The sequence below is a fragment of the Phalaenopsis equestris genome, unplaced genomic scaffold (assembly GCF_001263595.1).
Source record: "Phalaenopsis equestris unplaced genomic scaffold, ASM126359v1 Scaffold000513, whole genome shotgun sequence".
Lineage (NCBI taxonomy): Eukaryota > Viridiplantae > Streptophyta > Magnoliopsida > Asparagales > Orchidaceae > Phalaenopsis > Phalaenopsis equestris.
The window spans coordinates 1,275,559-1,287,622 of NW_018164953.1; positions in this window are offsets into that span (position 1 = coordinate 1,275,559).

Here is a 12,064-nt window from a genome sequence, read left to right on the forward strand (position 1 = left end):
AATTGATTATTAATATTTGTAGCTTTTTAGTCAAATTAAATTTTTAAAAAATACTACTCATCTATATATATATATAATTGATGAGTAGTATTTGGAGCCAAAATAAAGTCAAACACGAACGAACAAATCTTTGTTTGTTTTTGGCTCCTAGTATTTCGAGCCAAAACGAGCTGAACACGAATGAACAAATTTTGGTTCGTGTTCGACTCGTTCCCTTAGCGAACGAGCCGAATACAAGCTTCTTAACAAGCCGAACAAGAGTTGTTCGCGAAGGGTTTAGGGTTAAATAAAGCTAAACTTGTATGTATCCCTCATTTTGTTAAAAAGAAATTCAACACGATTATTAAAAGAATAATGGTATAGTTAGCTTAACTCTAACTCTCTTAAAATCTTCTTAACAGATACTAAAATTAAGTTTTAAGGCATTCAATCTAATTCTTTTATTAATTATTATAATATAAATGTACAATACAAGTTACCCATAATTTAGGGGTCATTTGAAATCATTTTTTTTTTATTTTTTTATTTATCATTAATTTTATTTTTGCTTTATTTTGTTTATGTTTTGGCATTAAATATTTTATTTGGTATTTTCAAATATATTTTTTAAGGGAAAAAAGAACATGCCTTCCACAAAATTTTCATTCAACGTTTTGTCTTCTAATTCTAAATGCTAGAAAGTAGCCACATTTGTGGCAGAACTTCTGAGACAAACTTCTTATGAGAAAGCTATAAAGCTTATAAAATAAAAATTTTATCACAAAAAATTACAAATTTAATAATTATTGATGTGTACTAGAAGATTCGCAGTGGGAGAGTAATGAATTATCATCTTAGCATTACAGGAAGGACAGAAGGAGACGTCTTATTTTTTTACGTGAAAAACCCTTGAAAGCGAAAAAAACAATGGGGCCTAGAACAGTTGAAATTATCCACTATTAATAATGAGTACACGGGTCCACTCTTCTTCTCAATTAGGAAAGATAAAATTATAAAGTCGTATAGCTGTAATTTAGTTGTACTTCTTGGCAATAACAGACTGCAAGGGTCATAGTCGATTGTTGTGAAGGTGACAGCCTGTTGTGAGTGTTGTACATGGTAGTTGTAGCACCATCTTATCGTAGGAGCCGTAGTTGATAACTATGACAATATTTGGTCAGGTGGAATGTAGATGGTTGCTCCATGAGCATTGATTAGCCAAAAAAGTCGTAGTTGGTAGTTGTGGGAGTTGTGGATGATGTAGGTCGTTGTGGTGAATAACATTCATAAACTGTGGGGGTTGGAGTCGGGCGCTGTAGGAGCTAAGGACTATATAGGTTGTTGTTGGTTACATAGGCCGTAGTGGTGAGTTGCAATAACGACCGTAGGCCTTATGGGCCAAAGTCGGGAGTTACAAAGCGTATCTGGGGTGTCTCATTACACCATCTTCGAGATGCATCACCTTTTGGGGTGGGATCCCAGTGTTTGGGATGATGCACAACTTTGCATGTTGCTTTGTGACTTAGCAATGTCAATTGTCACTTCGCTCGGTGCTTCTTTGCAAGGAGTAGGCGATGATTGATGGTGATCGACGATGGTAAGCGAGTGGTGGTCGACTAAAGACAGTGATAGATGATTAGCGACAAAGTGACACTAGACTTTAGCTCTTTCTCCATGCTTCAAGCTCTTCCTCTCACTTCAAGCTCTTTTTTTAAAAAAAATTCAATTGATTTTAATGATAGGCTCCCCCTTAAGCTTATAGGTTATCGATAAGAGAAAGAATGACAAATGAGAGGATGATAAGTAGAAGCAAATGATGAAGAGTGGAGAGCAGAGTTTAATTGATTCGTTGGTGGTCAATCAACGTCATAGAAGAAGAAAGTAATCCACGTCCCGCATAGCAGACGATCAACAAGATCATCCTTCGTGTTGCACAACAAAAGAAATTCATCCCATTCTGCATAGCATGTGACCAACATGATCCTCTTTCATGTTGCAGCATAGAAGAAAATCGTCCTCGTCTTACATAGCAGGCAACCAATGTGATCTTATTTCGTGTTACAGTGTAGAAGAACGTCATCCACTTTCTGCGTAGCTAGTGACCAACAGGTTTTTCGTTCATGTTGTAGTGTGAAAGAAAGTCGTCATCATCTTGTGAAGCAGCAGACCGACAAGATCTTCTTTCGTGTTGTGACACAAAGGAAAGTAGTCCCCATTCTACGTAGCAGGAGATCAACAGAATCTTCTTTCATATTGCGGCGCAGAGAAAAGTCTTACCCGTCCTACATGGGAGACGACCAACTGGATCTTCTTTTTAAGTTTTGGCACAGAGAAAAATCATTTATGTCTTGCGTAGCAGGCGATCAATGGGATCTTCTTTCGTGTTATGATTTAGAGGAAATGTTTCACTCTAAGAAAAGTCATCCCCGTTCTGCATAGCAGACAAACAACGAGATATTCTTTTGTGTAGTGGTGCATAAAAAAATCATCCTCATCATACGTAGCAAGTGATTAACAAGATCTTCTTTCGTGTGTTGCTGTCATGCATTCCGAGGGAGATTCTCTCGTTGTTGTTGCACATTCTGGAGGTGATGAAGTAATGCTGGAGATTTCCTATCACTCTTTTTACGGGAGATTTACTTGCTTATTTGGAAGTGATATCTGGAGAATCTTGTCCTCTTGAAGATTAGCAGAAGCACCAAAATTTTGAAGAGGTGATCCATCACTATTTGAAGTGAGTTGACCTCTTGTAGCTTTTGTACCAATTCTTATTGATCTTTATGGCCTTTTTACTCATCTGATGTGGCATTTGTAGATGATGATAGTGTATTTCTTTATACATCTTTGGCGTTGCTTTTAGGATTGTTGTGCCTTCTTAATCTTGCGGAATTCTACAATTTAAGTTAACATATACACCACATAAAAAATAATCACTTATATTTTAAGGCTCATGCCTTCTAAGGTTTGTATCCTCTTGGGCATGTATCTTTCGAGACTTGTGTCTTTTTAAGCTTATGTCTTCTTGGAGCTTGAAATGCATTAGTGTCTTCTAAGGCTTATAGCCTTCTAATGTCTTTAATGTACATGTGCCTCTAGAGGTCTGTAGCCTTTTGGGGTCTTTGATGTACCTGTGTTTCCTAAAACTTATAGCTTTCTGATGCCTTTGAAGTGCTTGTGTCTTCTAAGGCTTGTAGTCTTCTAAAGTCTTTGAGTGGAGAACCTTTCAACCACTTGCTCTCTTAGAGTGTTCCTAGTGAGGACCCTATCCACTGCTAGCTTCTCATCAAGACTTAACTCTTTGCTTTGTATTTTAGGAGTACTTTATCTTCTGATCAAGTCTTATCTCATGGGCTAAACTTCCAAGGGTACAATATCTTCCCATCAAGTATTGCCCCTTGGGCTCGAATTCCAGGGGCATGGTAGCTTCACATTGAATTTTGCCTCTTGAACTCGACTTCCAGTGGTATCGTAGCTTTTCATCGAGTCTTGCCTCTTGGGCTCAACTTCCAAGGGTACCGTATTTTCCCATCGAGTCTTACCTATTGGGCTCGAATTCTAGCTTCCCATCGAGTCCTGCCTCTTAGGCTCAACTTCCAGGGGTATCGTTTCTTCCCAAAATCTTATCAATTGGACTGGACTTCCAGAGGCATGGTTGGAGATCTCGTCTACTGCTGAAAATGTTTGACTTTTCCCAAGCTTTTAGTCGAAGCACATCTGTTTGACGACTGTAACCTATGTTGGAGTAGAGTTGAAAGGAGAATCCATTAAGGATGTAAGACCCATTTTGGGTTGTATATTCAGAGATGCTTAATGAAGTTAACATGTAACAGACAAAGTCATATGAAATCCACTGAGGATGGTTGACCTTTCCTCGGTTGTCGGTCGAAGCTTTTGCTTGATGATTGTAACCTGAAGGAAATCCATCAAGGATTATTGGCCTATCTGAGGTTGTTAGTTAAAGCTTCTACTTAGCAATCATAGTCTGTGATGTAAGAGGTCAAATTGAGTCCCTCTATGATCAATTAAGCCAAGAATGAGGTATCATAGATGCTCTGTGTTTCTCAAGATTGGTCGTAGGTCACAATGGACCGTATTTTTTTTGGAAATATGGTTGCAGTCATACTCAAGAATGAAGTTTGACAACTTTTTAATTGTTGCTTTTGAATTCGTTGTTCCTCTTGTGAGTGTGTTTTCCACACGAACTTGTAAAAAATAATATTGAACCTTAAAGAGATCATTTTCCTGACACGATTGAGGAAGGACTCTAAAATGGTGGGGGGGGGGGGGGGGGGGGGAACCTCCACAATTTTTTTATGGGAACCTTTCCTCAATCTAGAAGTAGTTCCAAAGGAATTGATGTCTGAATGAAATATGGGGTGACTACCCTACCACAGGCGTGCCTGCAACGTTAACATGATTGACTTTTCGAGACTGCAATAAAGATTGTCCTCCAACTTGAAAGAAGTTGTGAACGACTTGTGTCTGAATGCTATGTGAGAAGATAACCTCATTATAATCACGCCCAAAACGTTGAAGTGAACAATTTTTTGAAACTTTAATGACGGTTGCCCCTTACATTAAAAAGTGCTTCACAAATAATCTTCAAAATACAAAGGTGATTCCTTCAACATTTGGATGATGTACATCATTGTGAAATAAAGTTAGGGCTCCGTGTCTTAGAGTTGAAGACATTGCTGAAAAGAAATTTGTTTCCCACATACTGCGTCAAATCGATGCTTGCTAGAAGATTTGCGGCGGTAAAGTAAAAAATCATTGTCTTAGCATTGCATTAGAATCCATCACACACTCAGAAGAAAGAAAACAACCAGTACTGACACTAGAAGTTTTTACTTGGAAAATTCGTAAAGGAAAAAAATCACGAGTCATGTCCTAGTTGAAGAAATTCATTATAAACTGAATATTACAAGTACAACTCCTTATCCCACAGTCGGGAAAATGTTACAAAGTCTCATATGTTACAACATCGTTGCACAGAGAAACTTGACACCAGAAATGGGCGGAGATCAATGGTGGTCGGCGGTTGCTGGCAAGTGGTGGTCGGCGGTTGCTGGCAAGTGGTGGTCGGCGGTAGTTTATGGTGGCAAGAGTGATGTTGGAATTCAGATCCTTCTCAAAGATTCAAGCTATTCCTTCGGTCTCAAGCTCTCTCCCTCCCCTCATGAGAGGGTTGGGCTCTGCTTATAGAGTGACGGGAGAAATTAATGAAGAAATATGAACCACTTTGATAGAACAACTTAGAGGGCTTCCATCAATTAGATGGTGCTTGATGAATATTTGAATGCTTCAACGATTTCGGAATGAAGTAATCTTAGGCTCGTTGGATTCGTCTTGCTGAAACACTTGATTCGACCATAAGCTTATCAAATTCAACATCTGTTTTATCCTCCAAATATGCCTGGAAAGCTTTCAAATGTGGTTTAATAACTTGATCGAGCTTGATTTGACTCGGATAGGAACGATTTTAATATTCTTGGGTATGTCTTGTTTAGTCTGTCAGTTTGACTGTAAGTTTGTTAAAATCGGAACTCTGAATGACTTTAATCTAATTTTAAACATTTCTTGCTTCAAAGATTTTCTTGTGATACCTCCAGATTTGTGTCGAATGATGGAATTTTAGTGAAGGTGTGTCGATTATAGAGCTAAGAAAAAAAAAAAAAAAGTAAAAGAAAAAAACTTTAAAAAATGCCCTTTGTAATTATATATATATATATATATAATTTCTTAAGCAATGTAAACAAAATTTGCAATTTTAAATAGTCCTTTTTAATTTGAAGTAAATCTGTCTTATGCTTATGTTTTTTTAATGCATGATGTAATCTTGCTTCATATTATGTCATTTGGAAGAATGTTACTATATATCTTTATTAGATTTCTTTATTATTCTTAACAGTCTCTCTCTCTCTCTCTCTTTAATTTTTCGTTCAAGCACCTGACTTGAAACCAAATTATTTTTGTGCTAGGGCTAATAATTATTTACATGACTACAACATTCTGGGAATAAAAATAGCTATTCCGACATCAAAATTTTAAGTTGCAAATAAATTTTCATTATTTGACAAATCTTGAGGTATAATATAAATCATGAGATATTTTCAAAGCGAGAAATACTCAATCTCAAATTAAAAATCATCAAAATCCTCGGTTTCAGTAAACTTATAGTCAAAATGACTAGCTCAACGAGGCGGACCCAATGACACTAAAATTGATTCAATCAAGGTCAAATAAAGCATGAATCAAGTCATTAAACCACATTTAGAGACTTTGGGTGCTCAATTGGAGCATAATGGATTCCATATCTAACAAGCTTCAATTGAGTGTCTTGATGAGACGAATTCAACGAGCACAAGATCACTCAATTCCGACAACATTAAAGCACTTAAATGTCCATGAAATACTATTTGATCAAGGGAATCATTCTGGGTCTTTCTATGGAGTGATCTAGATTCAAGTCTTATTTACAGGGAATAACACTCAAACTCTTAAATAGGGCTCTACTCCCTTCATGAAAAACAGAAAGATAAAGACCTAAAGCTGGACCAGGCGAACAAGTTGAGTTTTAGTGTTCTTCTGGACAGAAGACTCGGTGAACACTTCATGCCCTTGGAGCAGCCAAACATCATCGACTGTCTCTTGCCAACACCGTCGACCACTGTCGGTCGCCCCCTCTCATCACCATTAGTGGACCTTATGGAGTAATGACGCACATTGCAATGAAGCACCTTGTGAAGTCAAAATGTATGTTACAGTGTAACGACGTATCCAAAAACAATGTAATGACGCACCCTGAATACAGTGTAACGAAGCATCTGAATACATTGCAACAATAATCCATTAATACGAGTTAACAAAAAAAGTTATATTGAAGATTCGCTATAACTTCTGATCGAAATGACTTACGACCATGATACTCTAGATACGAAGACTTTTTCCAGCTCCTAAAATTCTCTCCTTGTAGCTTCTCCATTGCCTTGTCAGACAAATAATGCTCCATAACTCCTAAAACTGGCCCTTGTGGTCTACAAATGTTCTTGCAGCTCCCAACCCCGGCCTCTATGGCTTATGAATGTTATTGTAGCTTACAATATGGCTTATTATGCTAACTACGACCTACATGGCTCACAACTTATGCAGCTCTCAACGCTTGCCTTTGTGACCTACGAAAATTATTGTAGCTCTCAGATCTAACTTAATGGATTACAAACATTATTGCAACTCATCATCTTGGCTTATGAGACCATCTGCATCCTACGTGGCTCATAAGTCACACAACTCTCAAACTCCGGTCTTTGTGGCTTGCGTAAGTTATTGTAGCTCCAAACTAACATATGAACCTTATTACAACTCTCCACCATGACCTATGAGACCAACTACGACTTACATGACTAACATCTCATGCAACTTTAAACTCTGGCCCATGCAACATACATATGTTATTGCAGCTCACTACCATGGCCTATGTGACCAACTACGATCTATGTGACCCAAAGCTTGCATACCTCCTAAATCTAACCTCAATGGCCTGTGGATATTATAAAAACTTCTATCTCTGGCCTCTATGACTTATAGATGTTATTGCAGATCATCACCACTACCTATATGATCAACTATGAACTATGTGGCTCACAACTCACACAACTCCCAACTCTGACTTCAATGACCCACGAACGTTATTGTAACTTGCCACTATGACCTACATGATTCACATCACATGTAGCTCCTAACTTCGACCTCCATTGCCTACAGACGTTGTTGCAACTCGTTATTATGGCCCATGTGACCAACTACGACTTACATGACTCACAGATCATGAAGCTCCCAACTCTGGTCTCTTTGTCCTATGAATGTTAGTGCTTCTCCTTACTATATCTTATGTGGCTGATTGTTATCATTATAGCCCTTAACTATATCCTTTATGGCCAACCGATGTTATCTCAACTCTCCATTATGACTTATATGACCAATTATGACTCATGTGACCAACTACGACTTACATGGCTCATAGCTCATGAAGCTCCCAACTCTGGTCTTTTTGTCTTACGAATGTTAGTGCTTCTCCTTACTATATCTTATGTCGTTGATTGCTATCATTATAGCCCTCAACTATGGCCTTTATGGCCAACCGATGTTATCTCAGCTCACAATTATGACCTATATGACTAATTATAGCCTATGTGGCTCTCAACTCTTATAGCTCACAACTTCAGCCTCTGTGACCTATAGACATTAGTGTAGCTCCCTATGATAATTTATGCGGCCTACTGTTGTCATTACAAACCTTCGCCATAGGCTCTGTGGCCAATCGATGTTATCACAACTCACCATTACAACCTATATGACCAACTATAAACTACATGGCTAACATCTCATATAACTCCAAACTCTGACCTATATGGCTTACAAACATTAGTGCAACTCCCCATTACAACAAATGTAGACGATTCATGTCATTAAAACCCTCTACTATGATCTCTGTATCCAACCGATGCTATGAAAACTCGTCGTTATGGCTTATGTGACCAGCTATACCTTATGTGGCTCGCAACTCATGTAGCTTACAACTACGACTTATGTGACTCACCGCTACTGCAACTTTCAACTAGTAACTATGTGGCTCACAGCTCATATAACACCTAACTCTTGCCTCTATGACCAAGGAACATTAGTGCAACTCTTTATTACAGCCTACGTGGCTGACTATTACCATTATAATCCTCTGTTATGGCTTTTTGGTCCAATCAATTCCTTCACAGCTCACCACTACAACCTATGTGACCAACTATGACCTACGAGGCTTACATCTCATGTAGCTTACAATTATGACCTATATAGCTCACTGCTACTTCAAATTCCAACTATAGCCTTGGTGGTCAACTGATGCTATCAAATCTCCCCACTACAATCATTGTGGACAACTAATGTTCTTGAAGCTACCAATAATGGCCTCCATGGTCAAATATCACTAGAACTTTGAACTGCGAGATATACGACAAGCTAAAGCTATTACAACCACCAAAAAATATATTACAACTATTAAAATCATCTGTTGTTGTACTTTTGTATTTCCATTTTTCCTATTTTAGAAGAAGAATGAACCTATGTACTTATAATTACATAGTGAATCACTTTGACTAGGCTATGCTCCATGTTTTTTTTTTCCTTACTAGAGTTTTCCACATAAAAATCATGGTGTCTCCCTACTCTTTATTATTTATGTCTATGTATGTTGGATCTATGTGCAATGCTAGGACACTAATTTATTACACTTACATAGTAAATCTTCCTACACACAATAATTTTACATCATTGGTGGGAAATAAAGTATCATTCGACATATTTTTCAAGTTTGAGACATCGAGAACCTACTTCATTTTCTAAAAATACACACAACTATGCTGATAAAGGATTGTCTTTGCTTATCCTTTTAGGATTCATCAAAAGAGTGAAAGTCACTAAATGATAGTTTTTAAGTCATTCTCCGATTAAGGGACAACCTTCGATGTAGTCTCAAAAATTCATTTATGATATATTTTAGGCAAAATTTTTGGAGGGGTGGTCTTCCCTCATCTTATTCAAAAACCAAGTTTATAAAAAACATTTCTAAGCTTGGGGGTAACCTTCATTGCAGTCATGAAAATTATTCACTTTAACTTCTTAAGCACAACTGTAACGGGTAGTCATCTCGCATCACATTCAAATATCGAGTTTGAACTAATTCTTGTTCTAGAGGAAGTTATCATCACAACTTCAAGAGGACAATCATTTCATCATATGACAGTAAGATCAACTATTGATTAAAGTTGTACAACTAAAAAGTGCTTTCTTTTTCTTTATTGCAATCTTTGCTTTCAAGAAATAAAAAAATCGAAGAACTAAAATATTCATATCAAATATTCGTCTACATGAATCTCAAGAAAAACCAACAGACAATAAGTACAAAGGACTAAAACTAAGGAGGTGAACGACCAATGGCCATAGGAGGAAAACCAATGGCTCACAAACGAAAGACCAACAGTATACAAGTGGAAGACCAAATGTCCATCTGCGATTGGAAGGCTAACGGTTCACTATTGAAATACTAAAAGACTTGAATGACCAGGTGCAAATCACCTTAAGCCAAGGTTGAAGGCCGATGAAGCGAAGGCCTTCCGAGCCACAAACTAAGCTTAATGAACTGAGTGGAGGAATTGACCAGTTTCCCAACATAAGCCAACTTAATGGAAGAATGCAACATATCCAACCATCTCACAGACACCCCTGAGGCCTCTCATCAAGGGCTGATAACTAGCCATCATACGACCACACGAAGCATCCCTAAAGGATCGCCGCATCAAGAAGTAAGCTACCTGTTATATTACTATAATTTATCCTCTAACCAATAAGCTAGCCACGTTATGCCGATGGTGGTTCCTTATACATGAATCAATAGTTGGCAACTCGACTAGTATAATCGACTGGTAGAACCAAGCTGACATAGTCAAGTTTCACTCACCCGAAGACCATCAAGAGTCGACCGACACCCCAATTCAACTCGATTAGACGAATAAGTCAAATCAAACAAGGATTTACTAACTCTGGCCGATCGAGTCATAGGATGGCTAAACATAAGACCTATATATATGAAATATCAAAAATATTTTGTAATATCCCCACAAAAATAGGGGAAAATATACAACTTCAGATATTACTGAGCTATTCGCTTCCTATCCATCTACTTCTCCCTCCTGACACGATTTATTCTTTATGTGATTCAAAAACAAATTCATATTTAACAAGATTAAACATCCTAAACAATACAGATGACCGACAAGGTGAGGACTCACGAAAGCCATGAAGCTGATTAAGTAGAATATCATAAACCTCTTCCTGATCACGACAATAAATAATTTAATATAAATACAAAATTTTAACCATGTAATGAATTCAAATTCCTTGTCCTAGAGATGATCACTTATGTACTCCATCTTTACATATTGATCGGTCCAATATTTTTTTGCATGGACATTATCACACTTGAACGATATATCTCACGAAAATTATCTGAAATTCATTCATGCAAAAGCATGACCTTTTTTTTTCTTTAAGATAATTATTTATAAAAACTAATAAATGTATTTCACTTAATGTAGGTATGGAGATGTGTGAAATATAGTTATTTAATGTTCATTATTTAGTTAGCCTTTTAGAGAAAAATAATGCACACAGCTGTGATTTGGTCACTCCCCGGTTTCTCGTGACAATCATTTATCATCAACTTTATCTATGCGGTACGGCCAGCCTGGACACGCGGAATCTCATCCGCATATATATATATATATATATATTAATTTATGGTTGATTCTCATGCTATCATTCAAATATCAATAACAATAACAACGACAACAAAGCCTTAATCCCGCTGCGTGTAATGGGCTACATGAATCATTTTTCTCCATTGCATCCTATTTAATGTCATATTTCCATTTAATTCTAGTAAATTAAGATCATTTTTAATACAATAAGCCCAAGTCTTCCTAGGTCTACCTATGCATTTCTTAACACAAGTCGAATCTAAAACATCTACTCTCCTAATCGGATCATCAGATGGTCGACGTTTATATACATAATGAGAATTATTAATTTATGATTGATTCTCATGCTATCATTCAAATATGGTTGAGTTTGAGCTCAAAATTTATTGCATACATTCACCGAGATTAGAGATACCTATGATGTACCAATCAAAATCCTCCCCATCCAAAGTGAGTCTCGTTTTTATTTATTATTTATTTTTTTTTTAATTTTTGAAAAGGTGGTTGGTTCACCGAACGTATGAAAAAATCGCTCGTTTAAGCCAACCCAAAACTTGTTTGTATTCGGCTCGATCATTTTTTTTCATGCTTGCAATTGCTCTTAAATAACTTATTGGTGTTCGACTCGATTCAAACTCATTTGTTTGAATTAAACTTATGTTCAGCTTAAATTTAAATTAAAAAATAATAATTATATTGAACATAAACCAGTTCGGATGCTTATTCTGCAGATTACAAGTTTTTTTGGCATCGAAAAAGTCTAATTTTTTTGCATT